A 23,266-nucleotide genomic window follows, 5' to 3' on the forward strand; every position below is an offset into this window, starting at 1 on the left:
TGTAAGTTAACTATTTTCCTGAGTTCTGTGAGCCATTCTAGCAAATGATTAAATTCAAGGAGAAGGTCATGAGAACCTCTGATTCATAGCCAGTCTGTCAGAAATATGGGAGGCCTAGACTTGTGATTGGCATCTGAAGTAGGAGCAATCTTATGGGACTGAGCCCTTAAATTGTGGGATCTGACACTAACTCCAGGTAGACAGGGTCACAATTGAATTGAATTATAGGATGCTCAGCTGGTGTTGGATAACTGGTCAGTGTGGGGAAAATCTCATACATTTGGTGTCAGAAGTGTGAGTAGAGAGAAATGATTTTCCCTTTGTAGAAGTAAAAATGAAAATCAAAAAAATCAATTAAAGATTTTTAGGAAATAGCATGAGAATTTAAATTCAATTCAATTCAACAAATACTTCCTGATTTTTTTTCTGAGCACCTCACCTTCTAATACCCTAGTCTCAGTCACCAAAACCTTTCTTGTCAATGGCCTTCAACTTGGTCTCCCTATTTCTACCCTTTTCCTCATTTATCTTTCAGTCTCACATCAACTCACACACATCACACCAACTCCCTGTTCAAAACCTTCCAATGGCTTCCCATCACTCTAACAAATTAAATCCAAACTTTTTACTATGGCCAACAAGGGCCTTCATGATCTATGCCTAACTAACTCTCCAGGGTCATCTTCTACTTCTCTGCCTGGGCCCATACTGCTCTGACCACTCCGTGAGGGGAATGTGCTGTGAATATTGCTGTGAGGGGAATATGCCACCACTTTCTATCCTTAGGGTCTTTACCTAGACTACTTTTCCCTAAAACATTCATAAGGTTTGATTCATCACTTCATTCAAAGCTCAGCACAAATTTTATTGCCCCAGAAAATACTGATTTCATCACTCTATTAAAAATAGGATCAAAAATTATCTCTTCACTCTCTATCCCCTTACCCTGCTTTATTTTTCACCACAGACTTCATATCTCCATGAAAGCATGTTGCTTAGTTATTTACTTGCTTGCTGATTGTCTGAATCTTTCTCTACTTCTAGAATATAAGCTCCATGAGGACAGGACTCTTACTCACCAGTGATTCTCCAAAGTCTTTTTTGAGTGAATAATTGTGTTGACGCCCAGGGCAGGCCACCCTAAAATACACCACAATGGCATATTGATTATTTTGAATTAAATTTACTGGAGAAGCAGCCAATGCAAAAATGGCATTTCCTCCTCCTCTCTTTGTTCTCCCTGAAAGCAAGAAATAAATCTCCCATGTGAAAGGTACTCTCCATACACCAGGAGATAGACATCCTTATCACCAGAGTTAGAAGATTCAGGGCTGAGAAGCCTGTATAAGCAAAACTTGTTACTTTTGCTAACTTACTACCTAAAGGCTAAACTCTGCTTAAATTCTTCACTAATTTTGTACCCCAAACCTAAGTTTCTCTGTCCTGTCAATTCCTCACAAATTTATTGTCTCTTTGTGTAAAAAGACTTATAAGCTGCCTGCTTTCTTCACTCTCTGAGCATCATTAACATGCTCTCCACTATGTACGTAGTAAATTGGTTTTTCTCCTGTTAATCTGCTCTTGTGTCAATTTTACTACAAGTCCAGCCATAGGTACTCAAGAAGGATAGAAGGAGGAATTTCCCCTTCTTTGACAAATGGATCAGAAAAGCCCAGCTCCAACACTTAACTAGCTATGTGAACTTGAAGAAGTTACTTAAATTTTCTAACTCTGAAAATCATCATCCCTTTAGTGGAGATAAAAATAAGACTACTGCTATCCAGGGTTTTATGGGAATTACATTTCAGAATATATTTAAAAGACCCAATTTAGTGCTAGCCCAGAGTAAGCAATAAATAAATGGTAGTCCCCACAGGTTGGATGTATCAAATACATTCCCGCACCTTAAAAGATGAAAAATTATAAGGTTCTTCCATTTCTAATGTAGGAGGGAAAATAGTCCCCACAATGCTGAAGGTTTTTCTTCTCAGAGTGTCCATTTGTTTAGCCACTTAAGACTCTGGGAAAGCCCACATGGAAAATTATTAGCAAAGTTCCAGGGCATAAAGCTTCCTGTTCTCATTTGTTCAGTTTTTAAAACAGACTCAATTCACATGCTCTATCTGTAGAACAATCATTTATAGAGCTCACTGATATTGTGATTCCTTGAGGCAAACTTACTATAAACTTGTTTAAGAGAAAATGAAAAAAAGGTCTCACCTTTCATTTCAGTTCAAGTTATTGGAGTTTTGGTTCCAACATGATTCCAAGTATATAAAAATTCAATCTGGAGTGAAGACATTTACAACGCAGTTGGTGAATGCACCATAAAGGGATGGAACATCACGTGATCAGGTGTACAATTACAGCTTCCCAGACCAGGTCATGCAGGGGAGTAAACATGTATCATACCCACCATAACAGAAGTTTCCAGAACCATTCCACTGGACGCCGACATACAAAATCTGTGTTCACCGTGTATCATGAAAACACTCTAGCTTCGGGAAATAACTTGGAAGACTGTGAGAAGGAAAGCCAATTCTATTCTGTTTTTAACTCTTTATCTCCGCACCATGTAAGTTATCCCTAATCTCTGAAAACAGATCTCATATGGCCACAAATCCTTCAGAGGAATTTTACACAAAAGTCCAGGTAGTTCCCCAACTAGTTTCACCACCAGTATTCTAATCTGGCTCACACACTGCTAGTAGATGAATGTGCCCAACATGGACTATTTTTCCTCTCAGTCCTTTCCACAGGCACTTATTAGATTCCCCATCATTCATGGTTTGAAACTCACATTCCTGAGGTTAATATCCAAGGGCCTGAACATTTGGCTCTTGATTATCTTCTTAATCTTATCTCCTACTACTCCCTTCAATATGCTCTTACTTCTTGATAAATACAATTTTCCAATTGGTGCTTTTCTATCCCTGGGACTTACTCGCCTCATTTTCCCTTCTAGATGAATCATTAGACTCCTCTCTTTCTGCCCAAATCCTTGTGAAATTCTTACCAACTTTGAGAATCTCCTGCTTTTATTTTTGCATTTTACTTCCACCCTTTGTAACACTACATGTTTTAGGGCTATTTTTGTGCCTGTGGCATAATTTCAGCTCATCCATTTTATTCATTCCATAAATTCCTACTAGGTGCCGAGTCCTATGCTAGGCGCTGGACCCTCAGTGTTGAACAAAAACAGACTTGGTTGCTGATCTCATGACATTTTCAGCTAATGGGCCTTCAGACATTAACTGAATAATGGTAGAAACAAATGTACTGTTATAACCATAACAACGAATGAGAGGTACAAATGCTATGAGATCTCAAAATAGTAAACTTGACCCAGTCAAAGTTAGGGAAGGCTTGCCTAGGAAAATGACAACTGAGATAATGAAATCTAAAGAATAACTTCAAGTTTACTGGAATAAAGAGGGTGGAAAACAGAGTTTCTGGCAGAGTGACCTATACTGGAAGGGATTAAGGCAAGAACAAGGGACTGAAAGAAGCCAGGGTTGATAGAGTAGAAAAAGAGTGGCGTGGTATGGGGAAAGAGGAATTTGGAAAGTTAGGTATTGGCCAGGCCATGGACGGCCTTCTAGGCCAGTGGTTCTCAAGTGTTTTAGTCTCAGGAACTCTTTATACTCTTAAAAGTCACTGAGAACGTCTAAGAGCTTTTGCTTATATGTGCGTTATATCTATCAAAGCTTACTATTTTATAAATTGAACGTGAGAAATTTTTAAAGCATTTATTAATTTAAAGAAACAAAAATAAATTAATTACATATTAACATGAATAACATAATTTTTATTAAAAAAATAACTCTCTTTCTCAAAAAAAAAGAATTAGTGAGAAGAGTAATATTGTCTTATGTTTTTGCAAGTTCCTCTAGTATTTTCCGTAATAAAGCACAACTGGATTCTCATCTTCTCGCATCTTGAATGCTTCTGCATTTGTTCTGTTGCAACATCACACGTCAGGTTGCTATGGAAAACTCCAGTCCACTGAGAGAGAACAAGAATGAAAAAGTTGTAGTATTATTAAAAAAAATAATTTTGACCTTGTGGAACACCTGAATAGATCCCCAAATGACACTTTAAGAATAGTTGTTCTATATCATGTTAGTAGATTTGTGTCCTATGCCATGTGAAGACAAGACTAAAAGGAAATAAGGGAAGATGTAGGTAGATCAACACAGTAGCATTTTATAATATTTTAGTGAGACTGGTAGCTTGGACCAGAGTGTTTCATGCTTACAGAGAAGATGGAAGATTCAGGTACTAGTTAAAGGAGAAATCTCCTAATGGATGCTTGGTGATAGATTTGATATGAGAAAAGAAAGAAATAATTGAAAAGGACAAGTTCTAGTTTTGTGGTTTGTACTAGTAGATGGATAATTGGGCTCTTCACTGAAATAGGAGACAAAGAAATAGGAACAGTTTTGGGGAGCACAATCATGAGTTTAGTTTGGCCAAGTTAAGTTTGAAGTGTCTTTGAGACATCCTCCCAAAAACGGAAAGTAAGCAGTTGCCTGTATATGCCCAGAGCACAGAGTAGAGGTCTTGGCTAGAGATATAAGTGTGCGAGCCACATGGCTATGGTGGTTAGTAAAGCTATTGGTGTGTTTTAGTTTTCTTAGGAGAAAATATGGAGAAACTAGAGTGTAGAACCAAGCCTTGAACAAGTCCTAAATGTACTGTTGGAGCTGAAGAAGCCATGTTAGTGAAAAAGAGACAGGGTAACCATAGAGGTGGAAGGAAACCCAGGAGAGTATTCTCTTAGGGGATAACCAATAGAGTAAGATTCCTAAGAAAGAGAGGAGCCAAGTTAACATTTTGCTGTTGTTGTTCTCTAATGTAACCCTGGAAGCAAAAGTACCAGGGACCCAAACATCGAATTATGTGAGAATGGGACCAAATTCAAATACAAACAATTGCACAGAAATTGTCTGTTCAGAAGCTGGAAGTGAGATTTTGATTGGAAAGTAGTTTATCTGGCAGACAGTGCTTGTGTTAAAAGCTATAGGTAAAAATGTTACTTAAGAACTACATAGTCATTACATTTGGTTAGGTAATAGAGGTAAGAGAGATTGTGGCTGCTACACTCATTTATGCAATCCTTCAAACAAGCCTTAGGGAGAAAATCATATGAAGAAGTTTCATCTTTGACCAAGAGTGGAAGATTTTTCAGGGGTCTACAGAATCTGAGCACTTGACCATTGCATTTCTACTTATGAAGTTGATACGTGTTAAGTCTTCTTAAATGCATCTAGAAATTATGATCCAATGCAAGCTGGAATGTTTCCCTCCTGAAATTCTTTTTGTAGGAAAATTGTCTCAGAAAGCAAATGTATCAGATCCTACGTATCATGCTTCCTATGGGAACTAATGAATTTAATGTAAATTTTAGTCCACAATATTGATCAGGAAGGGCAGGAAGCAAAAGAAAGAAAAGTTGGGGAAGCAAACAGCTGAGAATTTCCTTTCTGCATAGCAAAGGAAAACCACAGGGTAATATACAAGCTGACTTAGAGCAGCAAATATTTTAGCACATCTACCGTGTGCTGAATACCGTGACAGATACCTCAGCTAAAAATATGAAAAAGAGAACATTTAGACTCTGGGGATAGGCATGTGTAAATGTATAATTCTAAAACAATGTAGTTAGTGCCATGTTTTTCTTAGTCTTTCTCTTTCTAGTGATTGAAAGGAAAGGTACAAGGATTTTAAACTCTCTGAGAGATAATAAGATATTGAAAAGCAGTGGAAAAACATCTCTTGGAATTAGAAGAAATTATGAGATGCCTAAAATTCACACTAGATAAAGTTACAGGATGGCTTATTTAGGTCCACCACAAATGATATCTAAGCTTCAGAGAAACCTAGGTATTTTGACAACAAATTAAGTCAGCAGAAACAGAAAAGTTGGAGGCAATGTTGCCTGTAGTTTTGATTTGGGTTAACTGACAACCAAACAAGCAAACTATACCAAACCAACTATTGGTGGTAGCCATGACGAGAAATGAAGACAGCTATTAAAATAAGCCAGAGGTATTCATCACCAACTTGCTTAGGAAGTCGTTCCAGATAGCTTATTCAAATAGCATTTGCAGTAAGTCAATGTTAATGAAAGAAAAAACAAAATTAACTTAAATTCTAATTGATGAGATAACATTTATTCAAAATATATCATTTTAGTCCTAGGTATTTTTATTTTCTTATAGGTTACTTTGTTAAGCTGTTTTAAGAAAGAATTCACTTTCTGTGAAAATATATTTTTGTTGGAAAAAAAGGTTACTCATTCATTTTAAAAGTTTTGTTCAGTCTTTCTACGTGTGATACAATTGTGCTAGCTAATTATCAGATTGAAAGCAACTCAAATATGCTGTGGATTTATTCATCTTTTTGAGCTGTTTACAAGGAATTAATGAAGGTCACTCCTTCATAGGGTTGCAAAATGTTCCAAAAGAGATGTATCACCTAGCGTATTGTTAATATGTTAAATATAAGAATTTAAGAAGAAATAACACCAGCATGCATGTCAGAGATATGCCTCTTATGTGTTCCTTTGAACTATTACTATGGATCAGGAACAAATGTAACTTTTAGCAGGTCACTTTGGCGGTCAGTTACAGACTCGCCCCACTCCCATGACCTTGTAGCACAGCACACTTCACAGTGCCAGGAATATAGGAGGAGCCCACAAATGTGTGTGGACTCCATTGATCAAAAAAAGAACAAGATTTATGAACCTGAATCCTTACCTAAAAATTTCAGTCCAAATTTGACTTGTGACCTAGTGACAATAAAGCCATCAAGGACTCCTCCTAATGGGTATAGACGACAAATAATGGGATAAGATAAAAAGGTTAATGGCTACATGTGCAGAGTGCTAGTGGAGCAATTGTGAGAGTCACAAAATGACCTAGAAAGAGGGTAACCCAAAAAGGAAATGCTTGAGCTATGTTTTACACACTGAATAGACATTTGGCAAGAAAAGAAAAATGAGCAAAGCTTGCTAGGTAGAGAGACAAAATAATTGAAGGCACGGTAGGATAGAAGAGCGTAGTATGTTTGTGAATCACAATCATCTGACATTGATGAAGCAAGACATTTGCAGTGGGGCTGGGAGAACATGAACCTGAGAAAGGCTGAATGGAAAACCAGATGGTGAAGGTCCTCGTATGCCATACAAAGGAGTTTGGACTTTCTGCTATACATTTGCAAAGGAAAGATTTTAGCACTCAGTCCCTATTTTTAAAAGTGATATCATTTGTGAAAGTTTAGTATATAAAAATGAATACAAGCGAACAAGGAGCGGGGTACCCAGACCATATTTAGTGGCCTTCTCAACCCCAGAGGGGATGGAGAGGAAAGGGTGGCTGAGATGCTCAGCGATGCTGAGGAGGTAGAATTGAGTTGTCCCAGCCTTCAGACACACCTACCCAGCAAAAGTGCAACCACGCCACCTGCAAGCTGCCTTCCCATGGGAGGGGAGGCGATGCTTCTATGACCACACTCTATCTTGACCTTCCTCTACCCGTCACTGTTGCCTATCAGTAGTCACCACAGGCTTCTCTTCATCCATTTGTCCTCCAGAAGTTCTTTGACAGAAGTTCTGCCTTACACCATTTCCTACTCTATGCACTGTCTATGAGATCTCATCTTCTCTATGGTTTAACTAAGACCCATATGCCAAAAACTCCCCAAAACATGTCTCTAATCGTGATATCTCACCTGAGATTCCAGCTGACCTTTTCTACTTAGCTGTCTCACACATCTCCAACTCAGATTGCTAAAATCGTGGCATTAGACATGATTTGAAAGATCTTCCCTTCTTATGTCCGCATTTTACAGGTGAGGAATCAAAACCCAGGGATGTTTATCGCTCTCTTTACTTCGTCTTTCTCCTCAGTGTCTGAAATGGGAATAGAACCCAAATGACCTGACTCGTATTTCTTCTTTGCCCCATTATTTAATTTGACATGTGCATTGACTCCAACGAGGGTCTGTGCTCTGGGAAAAGCACTGAGCTAGGCGCCTTAGGAAATGAAAAGATGAGTAAGACACTTCGCAGCTAATAATCAAGCACAGAGAATAAAAATGTACTGTAACACAAGGCAAAATATAAATGTACCATGAGAGCTATAAAGAAAGTGCTACAGGGATTTAAACAGGATCCCATTTGTGTTTTGTTCTGTTTGTATTTTTTAACATGTGATATGCATTTGTATGTTTCTTACGTGAATTTAGCTATACTCTTAATCACATTTACCTTTACCTATCAAGCATACAGTTGGCATGCACATAGTCCCTCCTCAAAGGAAAGCCACAAATTAACTTTAGGATCACTGTTGGGGCTTTGTGTATTTTCTCCCCCAAAAGGAGCACAAAGTCATTAACTTCTCTGAGTCTGGGGAAATACTGGGGTGGAGATAGATATAGAGAGGCAGTAAAGCAATTTAAGCCCAGAGCAGTGGTTGTGTTGCAGAAACTTCAGAGTGGATCATGAGACAAGCTGTCAGAACTGCTTCCCACGCTGCTGCAAGACATCAACACAGCCTTAGATTCAGAAAACAACCTGTTTGTTTATTTCAACTGAGGTAGCCATGAGAGAGCCGTGGCGGCCTCAGTCTTAGAATTGCGGCACCCACAATAGTTTTTTCTGTCTCCTCTTAAGCTGCTCCAGGTTCAGAACTCATTAGGGGAGCAAGAGAAATGTAGAGCTCAGTAAAGTGAAATGTATATCACCAGGAACCTTTTCAATTTAAGCTTGTAGAGAGAATATCTATTAGGAAAGATGTTACTGCATGAGGTCCCTGAAGTCCTCTTACGGACTGAGAGTGATGATAAAAAGGAACAAGAGTTCAGCAAGATCCACTGAGAATCTAAATTTTAATAGGAGTCTGATTGGCATTTTCCTAGGTTATACCCTCTGGCTCAGAAAAAGGAAGAAAATTATGACAGTGAAAAAGCAACATCAACCCTCCCAGGGTCCTCCATAGCTCTCGCATCTGAAAAATTCAAAGAGGCCGAAAATGATCATAGATTCATTTCCAGGGCAGTAGGAGAACTAGGGAAAAAATACCTTGAGTCATAGTGAAAAGACTGGAAAATAAACTTCAGAGGGGAAACTATAGGCAAGAACTCTGAAAAATTATCCCTTGCGACAGCCATATATACAGCACATTTATACAAAACATCACAAAATATAAGACTAAAAATTCCAAGAGGTGGCATGGTGTAAAGCAGAGCTTTTCACACTATAATGAGAATCTGAATCACCTGGAGAACTTGTTCAACTACGGCTTCTGATTCTGTAGATCTGGGATGGGGCCTCTGCATTTTTAGCAAACTTCCAGGTGATGATGCAGGTCCTGTGGACCCATGGACCACACAAGGGGAAGGAAAGCTCATCAAATCAGAGGTCAGAAAACCTAGATTGCACTCTTCTGCCCTGTGGCCCCCCACCACACACACACACACACACACACACACACACACACAAAGCCACACCACTTACAAATTTCACAATCTGCAGCCAGAAACCTAACCTCTCTGGGCCCCCATTCTTACAAAATGGAATGCTAATCGTATACCTAAAATAGAGTCTCACTGAGAAATAATACATATGAAAATACTTTAATTCTAAAGCAATCTATAAATAAAATTTATTGCTATTTGAACAAACAGAAATATGAAATTACTTATCTTAAAAGAAAAGCCACTGAGGGTAATGCTGCCTGCAGCCTCTTAAAATCACCCAAAAAGCTTTAAAAAAATACCACCGCCTGGACACTTCCCATCCTCCCCCGCTATTCTGATGTAATTTGTCTAAAGGTGACACAGACACAAAGTTATTTTTTTAAAAAAAACTCTTCAAGCAATTCTAATATGTAGACAGTGTTGAGAGCCACTGACCTTTGAGAGGGATGCTCATTGAGCAGAACCGGCTGGGAGAGTCAGGGAAATTTGACTGGGTGGCTGCAGAAAAGGAAAAGGAGATCTGGAGGGGTGTCTGTGTCAGCGTGCACCTATCCACTGAAGGAAAACTGGTTTCTCCACTGAAAAGATATTCAAAGAAAATGTGAGTAGCTGATGAGGGTGATAATAAGGCTTATCTCACTGCTGATTGTGAGGATCAAATGAGATAAAGTCTGTGAGGGCACTCGAATGTCTGGTAAGGGCTATAAAAATATGTAGTATTGTTATTACCAGATTCATCAAATAACCCTTAGACCTGGAAGAAAGTGAGATGTAACTGTTAAAGAGGATTCCTTTAAAGCAGTCTCCTTCAGAATTCACCTCCTAACATAATGTCTTGCTAACTGATATAAATGTGCGGAGGAATCTGTGTGGTATGGGCTAAGTAGCATCTCTGATTATTGTCTGCATTTTTTTTGTTGTGTTGTTGTTCTTGACCTTAAAGATTACTCAATGTTTTATCGACTATGTACTCTTGAAATTTCAGTTTTGAAACAAAATGCATTTTGGGCAGCCTCTTAAAAATAGAGAAAACCATAAGTGGCTGCAAACAAAAAAGAAAAAATTAAAGACAAGCAGGTGTGTCACATTGACAAATTTACATAACAAGCAGGTGTTGAAAATAAAAATCCAAAAGAAGAGAAAGCATCTACTCAAAGGAAGAGTGTAAGCAGGAGGTGAAGCAGCATTCCCTGGGCTCCACCATGGCACAAAAAGATCATAGCGCTTTGCCCATGGCTATGTAGAAATATATGGCAGGCCCTTATCCATGAAATGATCTTGGATGGAAAGTCTCTCAAGGGTGTCAGGGACTCTGAAGCATGAAAAATGTAATAGTGTTGAGAAACAAACCAGCTAGTAGGATAAATCTCATGAGGCAAAAGCAAAAACTGAAAAATGTAAAAATATGGAAATATAAGTTTATGATACTCAATGTGTAATTGCTTTCTTGTTTGTGAAATTCAAGGATGCATATTTGGTAGTGCAGAATAAATTGTGAACACCTAATATTTATTGAGTGTTGAGTGCTTTGCTCTTTACATTAACTCTTTGAATGCTCATAATAACTCACTGAGGTAGGTATTATTATTATTACCCATTTTACAGATGAGGAAATTGAGTGAAAACCAAACACTTGTCCAACAGATGGCATACACCAGCATTTGAACAAGGTAGCTTGATCCAAGAGACTATAATTTAACCACTGCATGCTACTGACTCTCTAACTTGATGGGATATTCCTAGTGCAACTGTATTAACTAGTGAAAGAGAAAATCTTTCTTTCCATCTTAATATTTGTAGACTTGACTGGGAAGGACTTGTTCCTATTAATGAAGTCGAACATGACATACTATCAGTTGATGGTCTCTTAGTTTCCTGCTCTTAGTTCAAGCCGTACAACCCATAAGTATAGCATTTGTTCTAGTAAATTTAATTTTTACATATCTATTTTTCCTCATTAAACTATAAACTATCAGACTATGAACACCACTGTTCTAAGAACTGCGTCTTGTTTATCTTTGTAGCACTAGTGTCTGGCACAATATAACTTTGCAGAATAATTAGTACTGAATGGGCCATTCAGGAGTAGCTATCTAGCTAAGTGAGGTTAAAAAAATTAAAAGCAGAGGGAGGTCAATGGCAGAGATTTAGATTTGAGCATTAACCCAAAACATGATAACATTCCTTGAGGAAGAGAGGTTAAAGACAAATTAGAAAGGAACCGAGGTCAGGGTGTACATTTAGATAGTTTGGCTGGTTTATTTACCTTACCCCCAGTATTTGCTTAGAATATCTTAAATGAAATATTTTTGATAAAAATATATCATATATGTTTTTTTAAACTCTGAAAAGTGAAGAAGGAAGGAATGAAGGAAGAAAGGAGGCCAAATAAAAGAGGAAGAGCCTTGTAGTTCATTGATGTATTCATCAATATTTACTGAGAATTACCATGTATCAGTAATTACTGTGTTTCTCTAGGTTTTCAGTAGAACAATTATCAAGATAGAAAGACAGGGGGCGAACTCAAGATGGCGGCGTAAGCAGACTCGGAACTCACCTCCTCCCGTGGACACAGCCAATTTACAACTACTCGTGGAAAAATTACCCCTGAGACAGAACTGAAAACTGGATAAGAGGAACTCCTGCAACAACGGACAATCCTAACTGAGGTAGAAGAGGCAGAGACTCCCTTCTGGAGAGGAAAAACGCCGCCTTCACAAGCCGCCAGCATCACGGCCGCCGGGAGCAGCTCACAGGTACGCAGCCTCCCTGGAGGCACGGGGCCCTGAGCCGGGGAGCCCCCGCTGTGGGCACTTTGTGGGCCCAGCACAATCAAGACCAGTGGCATAATATCTGACTGTGCCTGCTACTAAAACACTGGGGAGGACCCACAGAAAACCCGGTTCACAAAGAAACTAAAACCGGCTCTTAAAGGGCCCATGTGCAAACTCACCCGTTTCAGAAAGCATCCTAAAATCACCAGAAAGAAAGGTACACAGTGCTGTGGTGAAAAGAGACTCACCTGATAGGCCCTGAGTGCATCTCGTTGAGAGGTAAGACCTCTCCAGGGACTGGGACATTGGCGGCAGCCATTGTTGTGGCCTAGTGTGGGTGTGCTGACACAGACGCCATTGGAGTTCTCCCTGGGGCCTGCTAGCCCAGGTCTGCCCCACCCGCTAGAGCACTGATTTAATTCAGCTCAGCCAGGGCAGGCAGCCCACCCTAGAGACTGGCCCCACCCAACAACAAGCCCTCAGGCAACTTGTGGGCCTGCATAGATTGGTGACTGGATTCTCTGCAGCCTGGCAACTGAGCCAACATTATCGGGGCAGGACATGCACAAGGAGTGGGTAGAGAGTGTGGGGAGGTGGCAGAGTGTGTGGGGCTCCCGCCGTGGAGAGACTGGGTCTGCTTCGGGAGGTCGGGGCCCACACACGGGGCAGGACTGTGTTGACTGTGTGTGTGGACCTGTGGGCGGCGGGGCTTGTCAGCTGCAGAAGACTTGTGTTTCTCAAAGACCCACATAGGGGGTTTGCCCCACCTTCTAAAGCCTGAAACAATTGGGTGCTCCTGTGCCTGAGGCCAGCCCCACCCAGCTGCAATCCTCAGAGAGCTGACAAGAGACCTAATAGGTTAGAGGCTTACAGCAATTGTAAGGCCCTGAGCCTAACAACCTGCCACGCTGGGGGCCCACTCACTTAAAAGAAATACTGCAACACAAATGTGGTATTAGAACTTGCAGCCAACTGTGCTGGGGCTCCCCACACCTGGTAAAGAGACTGAAGGGCCCACAACAACTACAAGCAGCTGAGCATTACAACAGCTGGCCAGGAGCATAACTCGGCCTCCCTGCATGCCTACAGGGAGAGCAAACAGGCCACAACAGAAGGACACACATAGCCCACATAGGGGTCACCCCTGGAACATTGAGAACTGAGGGAAGCACACTGGAAGCCTCCTAAGGCATCACTTACATAAGGTCACCTATCCAAGAGCAGGAGACGTAGCTGACCTACCAAATACATAGACACAAGCACAGGGCAAGAGGCAAAATGAGGAGGCAAAAGAATACATTCCAAGTAAGGGAACAGGACAAAACCCCAGAAAAGGAACTAAGTGAAACAGAAATGAGCAACCTACCCGACAGAGAGTTCAAACTAAGAGTGTTAAGGATGCTCACTGATCTGGGGAGAAGAATAGATGAACTCAGTGAGAATGTCAACAAAGAAATGGAAGATATAAAAAAGAACCAATCAGAAATGAAGAATACAATACTGGAAATGAAAAATTCATTAGAGGGACTCAAAAGCAGAGTAGAGGATACAGAAGAACGGATCTGTGAGCTGGATGAAAGACTAGAAGAAATTACCCAAGGTGAACAGGTAAAAGAGAAAAGAATTAAAAAGAGTGAGGACAGTCTAAGGGACCTCTGGGACAACATCAAGCGCACTAACATCCGTGTTATAGGTGTCCCGGAAGGAGTAGAGTGAGACAAGGGGGCAGAGAATCTATTTCAAGAAATAATAGATGAAAACTTCCCCAACCTAAGGAAGGAAACAGACATCCAGGTATAGGAAGCACAGAGAGCCCTGAACAAGATAAACCCAAAGAGGCCCACACCAAGACACATCATAATCAAAATGTCCAGAATTAAAGATAAAGAGAGAATCCTAAAAGCCGTAAGAGAATGTCAAGTTACATACAAAGGAAACCCCATAAGGCTATCAGCTGACTTCTCAGCAGAAACCTTACAGGCTAGAAGAGTATGGCACGATATATTTAAAGTGCTAAAAGGAAAAAACTTACAGCCAAGAATACTCTACCCAGCCAGGTTATCATTCAAAATGGAAAGAGAGATAAAAAATTTCCCAGACAAGCAAAAATTAAAGGAGTTTGTCACCAAGAAACCAGTGCTACAAGAAATGTGAAAGGGACTGATTTAAGGGGAAAAGAGAAGATCACAAATAGGAAAAATTATCTATTTCCATGATAAGAACGTAATGGATACTAATGCACAAAAAAGAGGTTAGATATGATATCAAAAACATGAGGGAGGAGGGGAGTTAAAGAGTACAGCTTTCAGACAGAGGTCAAACTAAAGTGACCATCAATTCTGTGTAGAAGAAGAAAGGAACAGAGAAGGACTACTAAAACACTGAGAAAAAAAAAAGTTAAAAAATGGCAGTAAGTACATACTTATCGATAGCTACTTTAAACGTCAATGGACTAAATGCTCCAATTAAAAGGCATAGGGTTGCTGACTGGATAAAAAAACAAGACCCATACATATGCTGCATACAAGAGACACACTTCAGACCTAAAGACACTCGCAAACTGAAAGTGAAGGGATGGAAAAAGATACTCCACGCAAATGGCAATGAAAAGAAAGCTGGGGTAGCAGTACTCATATCAGACAAAATAGACTTTGAAACAAAAACTGTAAAAAGAGACAAAGAAGGGCATTACATAATGATCAAGGGAACAATCCAACAAGAGGATATAACACTTGTAAATACCTACGCACCCAATGTAGGTGCACCTAAATATATAAAGCAATTATTAACAGACATAAAAACAGAAATAGACAATAACACAATAATAGTAGGGGAGTTTAACACTCCACTTACACCAATGGATAGATCATCCAAACAGAAGATCAATAAGGAAACATTGGCCTTAAACGACACACTACAACAGATGGACCTAGTAGATATATACAGAGCATTCCATCCAAAAACCGAAGAATACACGTTCTTTTCAAACGCACATGGAACATTCTCCAGGATTGATCACATATTAGGCCACAAAACAAGTCTCCATAAATTTAAGAAGATTGAAATAATACCAAGCATCTTTTCTGACCACAACGGTATGAAACTAGAAATCAACTATAGGAAGAAAATCAGAAAAGCCACAAATACATGGAGATTAAACAAAATGCTACTGAACAACGACTGGGTTAACGAAGAAATCAAAGAAGAAATCAAAAAATACTTGGAGACAAATGAAAACGAAAATACGAAATGCCAGAACTTATGGGATACAGCAAAAGCGGTTCTAAGAGGGAAGTTTATAGCAATACAGGCCTATCTCAACAAACAAGAAAAATCTCAAATAAACAATCTAACAATGCACCTAAAGGAACTGGAAAAAGAAGAACAAACAAAGCCCCAAATCAGTAGAAGAAGGGAAATAATAAAAATCAGAACAGAAATAAAGGAAATAGAGACCAAAAAAACAATAGAAAAAATTAATAAAACCAAGAACTGGTTCTTTGAAAAGATCAACAAAATTGACAAACCTTTAGCTAGACTCACCAAGAAAAAAAGAGAGAAGGCACAAATAAGTAAAATCAGAAATGAAAGAGGAGAGTTTACAACAGACACCTCAGAAATACGAAAGATTATAAGAGAATACTATGGAAAGCTATATGCCAACCAATTCGACAATCTGGAAGAAATGGATAAATTCTTAGAATCATACAACCTTCCAAAACTGGATCAAGAAGAAGTAGAGAATTTGAATAGACCAATCACCAGTAAGGAGATCGAAACAGTAATCAAAAACCTCCCCAAAAATAAAAGTCCAGGACCAGACGGCTTCCCTGGTGAATTCTACCAAACACTCAAAGAAGACTTAATACCTATCCTTCTCAAACTCTTCCAAAAAATTGAGGAGGGGGGAAAGCTCCCTAACTCATTCTATGAAGCTGACATTACTCTGATACCAAAACCAGACAAGGACAACACAAAAAAAGAAAATTACAGGCCAATATCACTGATGAACATCGATGCGAAAATCCTCAACAAAATACTAGCAAATCGCATACAATAATATGTTAAAAAGATTATACACCATGATCAAGTGGGATTTATTCCAGGTATGCAGGGATGGTTTAACATTAGCAAATCAATCAACATAATATACCACATTAATAAAATGAAGAATAAAAATCACATGATCATCTCAATAGATGCAGAGAAAGCATTTGACAAGATACAGCATCCATTTATGATAAAAACTCTGAATAAAATGGGTATAGAAGGACAGTACCTCAACATAATAAAGACCATATATGACAAACCCACAGCTAATATCATCCTCAATGGTGAAAAACTGAAAGCTATCCCTCTAAGAACAGGAACCAGACAAGGATGCCCACTGTCACCACTCCTATTTAACATAGTACTGGAAGTCCTAGCCAGAGCAATCAGGCAAGAAAAAGAAATAAAAGGGATCCAAATTGGAAAGGAAGAAGTGAAACTGTCACTATTTGCAGATGACATGATTTTATATATAGAAAACCCTAAAGAATCCACCAGAAAACTTTTAGAAGTAATAAACGAATATGGTAAAGTTGCAGGATACAAAATCAACATACAAAAATCAGTTGCATTTCTGTACACTAACAACAAAGTAGCAGAAAGAGAAATTAAGAATACAATCCCATTTACAATTGCAACAAAAAGAATAAAATACCTAGGAATAAACTTAACCAAAGAGGTGAAAGATCTGTACACTGAAAACTATAAAACATTTCTGAAAGAAATTGAAGAAGACACAAAGAAATGGAAAGATATTCCATGCTCTTGGATTGGAAGAATTAACATAGTTAAGATGTCCATACTTCCTAAAGCCATCTATAGATTCAATGCAATCCCTATCAAAGTTCCAACAACATTTTTCACAGAAATAGAACAAAGAATCCTAAAATTTATATGGAACAACAAAAGACCCAGAATAGCTAAAGGACTCCTGAGAAAAAAGAACAAAGCTGGAGGTATCACACTCCCTGATTTCAAAATATACTACAAAGCTATAGTAACCAAAACAGCATGGTACTGGCACAAAAACAGACACACAGATCACTGGAATAGAATCGAAAACCCAGAAATAAACCCACACATCTATGGACAGCTAATCTTTGACAAAGGAGCCAAGAACATACAATGGGAAAAAGAAAGTCTCTTCAACAAATGGTGTTTGGAAAACTGGATAACCACATGCAACAAAATGAAAGTAGACCCTTACCTTACACCATCCACAAAAATTAACTCCAAATGGATTAAAGACTTGAATGTAAGACCTGAAACTATGAAACTTCTAGAAGAAAACATAGGCAGTACGCTCTTCGACATAGGTCTTAGCAACATCTTTTCAAGCACCGTGTCTGACCAGGCAAGAGAAACAATAGAAAAAATAAACAAATGGGACTACATCAAACTAAAAAGCTCTGTACAGCAAAGGAAACCATCAACAAAACGAAAAGACAACCTAACAATTGGGAGAAGATATTTGCAAACCATACATCTGATAAGGGCTTAATCTCCAAAATATATAAAGAACTCATGCATCTCAACAACAAAAAATCTAACAACCCAGTTAAAAAATGGGCAAAAGACCTGAACAGACATTTCTCCAAAGAAGATATACAGATGGCCAACAGACACATGAAAAGATGTTCAAAATCACTATCAGGGAAATGCAAATCAAAACTACAATGAGATATCACCTCACGCCCATCAGAATGGCTATAATTAACAAGACAGGAAACAACATGTGTTGGAGAGGATGTGGAGAGAAGGGAAGTCTCATACACTGCTGGTGGGAGTGCAAACTGGTGCAGCCACTATGGAAAACAGTATGGAGATTCCTCAAAAAATCAAGGATAGAACTACCATATGATCCAGCTATTCCACTGTTGGGTATTTATCCAAAGAACTTGAAAACACCAATTTGTAAAGGTACATGCACCCCTGTGTTCATTGCAGCGTTATTCACAATAGCTATGACTTGGAAGCAACCTAAGTGCCCATCAAGGGACGAATGGATAAAGAAGATGTGGTATATATACACAATGGAATACTACTCAGCCATAAGAAACGATGAAATCCAGCCATTTGTGACAACATGGATGGACATTGAGGGTATAATGCAAAGTGAAATAAGTCAGAGGGAGAAGGTCAAATACCATATGATTTCCTTCATTAAGTAGTAGATAATAACAACAATAAACAAACACATAGAGATAGAGATTGGATTGGTGGTTACCAGAGGGGAAGGGGGGAGGGAGGAGGGTGAAAGGGATAATTCAGTACATGTGTGTGGTGATGGGTTGTATTTAGTATTTTGGTGGTGAACATGATGTAATCTATGCAGAAATAGAAGTATAATGATGTACACCTGAAATTTTTACAATGTTATAAACCAATGTTACTGCAATAAACAAAAAATTAAAAAAAAAAAAAATAACATAAAGAAAATGTGGTCTATAAAAAAAAAAAGATAGAAAGACAGAAGATATCCCTGTCCTCAAGGATCTTATATCCTAATATGAGGAAAAAACAAGACAAAACAAAGAAACTAAGAAAGTGGTAAGTGCTATGAAGACAATTAAACAGGGTAGCATGAAGATAATACAATAAGTTAAAGCTACAGAAGAGGAGTGCCACTTAGAATGTTAAAGGTAGACCCCACTAAGAAAGTGACATTGAGCAGAGACTTGTACCGTAAGAAGAAAATGTCCAGGCGAAAATCTGGGGCAGAACATTCTAGGCAAAGGGAATGGCGCAGGCAAAGGCCATTTTGATGAGGCAGGAACAAGCATGATGTCTTTGAAGAATAGGAAAAGCTACAGCAGTTGGACACAGAAGACTCAGGGCAATCCCAGCAGAGGGCTTCCGGAAACCAAAGAAGGTGAGACATGTCAATTGCTGATCAGAAGGTGAACACTGGGGTGGAGCTAAGGTTCCTAGTTGAGTACTAGGATATCACTTGTGTCTTTAAGAGTGCAATTTTAGTAGAATGGTTGGAATTGGTGGGCTTCTGATTCCAGAGATCCAAAAAATGAGTTAGGTGATGAGAAAATTAAGACATCCTAGGATTTCAGCAGGTAAGGAAAGAAGAGAGACTGGAGTGAACTGAAATTCAAGAGAGAGAAAAGATCATCAACGAAGCTCTTAAAGGATTTAGATGATGTGATTCAGGATACAAAAAGGAGAAATTATATTTGGAAGGAGAGCAGATTTTGCTGACTAAGAGTCTGAGTAGAGACTGTGTAAGAAAAGGGAGGAGTGATAAAAATACAGTAACTAGAAAATCTGAGGTGGGAAGGAGGAAATCAGAGGTAGCTCATAGCATCCAGTCTTTTATTTCCCCCCACTAAAGTAGATGGTAAAGTCATTTCTGAAGAATGGAATCAACAGGACCAGGATTGATAATTTGAAGAGAATGGCGAATATAGGTAACACAGAAAGAGATGAGCAGTAGTAATGCCCTATGTGTTGTGAACTAATTGAAAGCCAGAAAGTATATCTTATTCATTCCTGGGTCCCTGGCTCTAAATAAAATATCTTTCCCAGAAAAGATGCTTAGTTCTCATCACCCCCAAAATTAGTGTTTGGGATTTATAGAGAAAGAATGTGGGAGTCTGAATTTGGAGAATCTGATTATGTCAATCTTCTCTCTACAGGATCAAGTCTAAACTCCTTAACATGGAACACAATGCCTCTCAATGCTACAACCTAACTTTCTAGCTTTCATTCCTGCAGTTTCTCCCACAGGCTCATTCTTCTAATCCAGCTAAACTCTTGTCTATTCCTGTATTGGGCTGTGCTTTAAGTGTTTGTCATTGTCCATGCTGTTCCTCTCATCTGGAATACCACATCCCTTCATGAATGCCTGCTAAACCCCAGCTCATCTTCTAAGCCTCTGAATAAATGTCTCCTCTGCTTCAGAACCTTGCGATTCTCTCCACAGAATTATTCTCTGGCCCCTCTAGCTTCCTTTAGCACTTTATACATACCTTCTTTATAACATTTATCACATTGTATTTTCATTACTTGTTTGCATGTCCAAGTAGCTCAGGATCAGAGACCGTGTATTCAATTTTAAACACTCAGGATCTATCATTATCATGCCTGGAGGATATTAGGCCCTCAATATGCTTTTACTATATGAATGATCAGCATATCTAACGCCTTTTGCTAATGCTATTTTATTGAGCAAAGTTTTAATAGCTGATAGATCCAGTAAGATCATAATTTTAAATATATTACAAATACCTTAGGACAAGTCTTCCATGTTATGTGCTAAAATGAGCAATGTTATCTTTAGCAATCATATCTGAGAAGGATCAACGTACATTTTTTGGTGAAAAAAATATGTAAAACACACTTACACCTTTGTCCAGATGTTAAGTCAATCCACTTCAAAAGAGACAGGAGAAGGAGCGACATCAGCAAAATGGCAGAAGAGGAAGCTCCAGACTCCTGTTGCTCCATAGACACGAAAATCAAGCAGAAACCGTCAGAACCAACTTTGTCAGAACTCTGGAAAATAGTGAAAAGTTTACAGTAACAAAGAGAATGTTGAGTCAAGAAAAAAGTAGGAAAGCTTTATGGTATATTTAATTGCCCTTGTACCATTCCTCCACAACTTCACAGCAGTCTTGAAGATGGCAGCCTGCATTCCCAGTGAGATCTTGGTACCTGCTTCCAGATGGAGCAGAGCAGATCTTAACTGAAATTATTGTGTTTGTTCTAACCTGTCTGGGGGCTACCTGAAGGACAGATGCAAGACACTCATCTCTGTTTCAGCTAATATGGCATCAGTGAGAGCAAAAAACTGGTAGGCATTCCTCAAAAACACTGTAAAATGAATGGAAAATCCACAGCCACCTGAGATAAAAGACTATGGCTGAGACATGCAATATACAGCCTAAAGCCTGGGAGGAAAAGCTGAAGACAATGTTTCTTTGGGAAATTGGCCCTTTCAAAACCACCCATGTATACTCAGGAATTTAGGAAGCCATGCTTATGCCCAGGGCAGAATACATGCTCATAAAATACCTAAGAAGTCCCTAAGCTTTCACCTTTGGCTGATCTCTAGGCTTAGTGCAAGCATGGAGTAAAGGCTAAGACAAAGTTATAAATGGCTTGGTGAAGTGTTGAAGAAGTACCACAGCACAGAGCCAATCTGCAAAGACCAGGATAGGTGTTAGTTTGTTTGCTTATTTGTTTTAGCTCCTGGTGTTCAAGAAAATCTCTATCACAACACTTGCTGAATACCACTAACGGAACAGAGACCTCAGTGAGCACACATGACAAGGAATGTAGTTATTGCAAAAATAAATGACTGCAACCTTCAACAACCAAGAATAGCAAACCTTGAGAAAGGAGAAGAATCATATTCCAAAGTTACCGTATTATGATATTCAATTGTCTAGTTTTCAACAACAACAAAAAAATCACAAAGCATACAATGAAACAGGAAAGTATGACCCATTCAAAGGAAAAAAATAAATGAATAGAAACAATTGAAGCCCAGACATTGGATATACTAGACAAAGACTTTAAATCAACTGTCAAAAGAGACAAGAGTGATGTTTGCACCCATAAAAATAAGTCAATATTTCAGCATTATTTCTAGACAAGAGCTTTGAACCTTTTTGAGCCAGTGACTGAGGTTTTCAAATTCTGCATCATAATAACATGAAAGTGTCGACCAATAAAACAAAAGTATTCAGGGTGGATGTTACAAGCTGAACTGACAGTCTCTAACGGATGTCTAGCTAGATAACTTTTGATAAGCAGAAACATCTTCAAGAACTACCTTCATGTGTCTTCTCTGATAAGTGATGACTTGCTTATAGAATGTTTCCCTAAAGTCCTGAATTCATTCAATAGTGGAAAGTTGTGCTACAAAATAATTTTGATTCTGCCTACAAGAAGAAATAACTATATTTTCCAAGTACTTAGTATGTGCTAGGCAATGTGACAGACACTTTACATGAAAATTTTCATAATTCTCTGAAATAAATATAATTATATTCCCATTTTACTGGTGAGAAAAAACAGGCTTAAAGAAGATGAATTAACCAAAAAACTTGAGAGAGTAGAAATTTGAACACCAGTTGCCTCCCTCCAGAGTTTATCCACACTTATCCAACCATGATGTCTCCCATATGCTGTACACTAGAGCTGACCCGATAATTCAGATTATTTTTTTTACTTTTATCTATGCTTGTTAAGAAGGTTAAACTCAGCTTTCTCATATTTGATTGTTCAGTAAAAATATATCAAGCCCATAATTTACAGCAGTCCTCTGGATTTAATATCTAACATTTAACACAATTAATATCAGACATATTCAATAATAAAGACCTTAAATAGCACCATAGATGTCTGCCAACTTAACTATTTTAACCCTACAAATATGTGACTCTCTTACTACTCAAATAAGTTTGCCATATACATATGTTCTCCACTTCTAGAACTAAAGAAAACCCCAACTGGCTACTATAGTTAATCCTTTGCCTTCCACTTAAAAAGGGAAAGAACAAACTTCTCTATTTTGAACAGACTTCTAGTAGTACATGCCTTTCAGATAGGTTGGTTGAGCTGAAAATTTGAATGACCTTTGAGTAATTGACCTAATAAAAGTAAAATAAAAGATATAAAAATATATGGCACATGTATATATCTGATGCATAGTTATTGAAAAAATAGAATGGCACAACTGAGTAATAAAAATGAGCAATTGTTATACCTAAGTGGTTTGGAAAATTCTTGGCAAGGAATTTGGTGGTAATAGATCTAAGGTTTTTATTCTGAAATTCATTATTCATGCTTTTCAACTTGATGATTTAAAAGTCCTAAACGAGAGTTTGGATACAGATGGTTATAGGGAGAACCAGAGAAGGAAGTGTGTACAAAAAGAGAAATATTGACGAACTGCTGAGAATAGAAACAAAAGTTTACTTTTCAGGCGGAAATCGAGC

This window comes from Ceratotherium simum, chromosome 11 (genome assembly GCF_057802395.1).
Source record: "Ceratotherium simum simum isolate JZ-2026a chromosome 11, ASM5780239v1, whole genome shotgun sequence".
Lineage (NCBI taxonomy): Eukaryota > Metazoa > Chordata > Mammalia > Perissodactyla > Rhinocerotidae > Ceratotherium > Ceratotherium simum.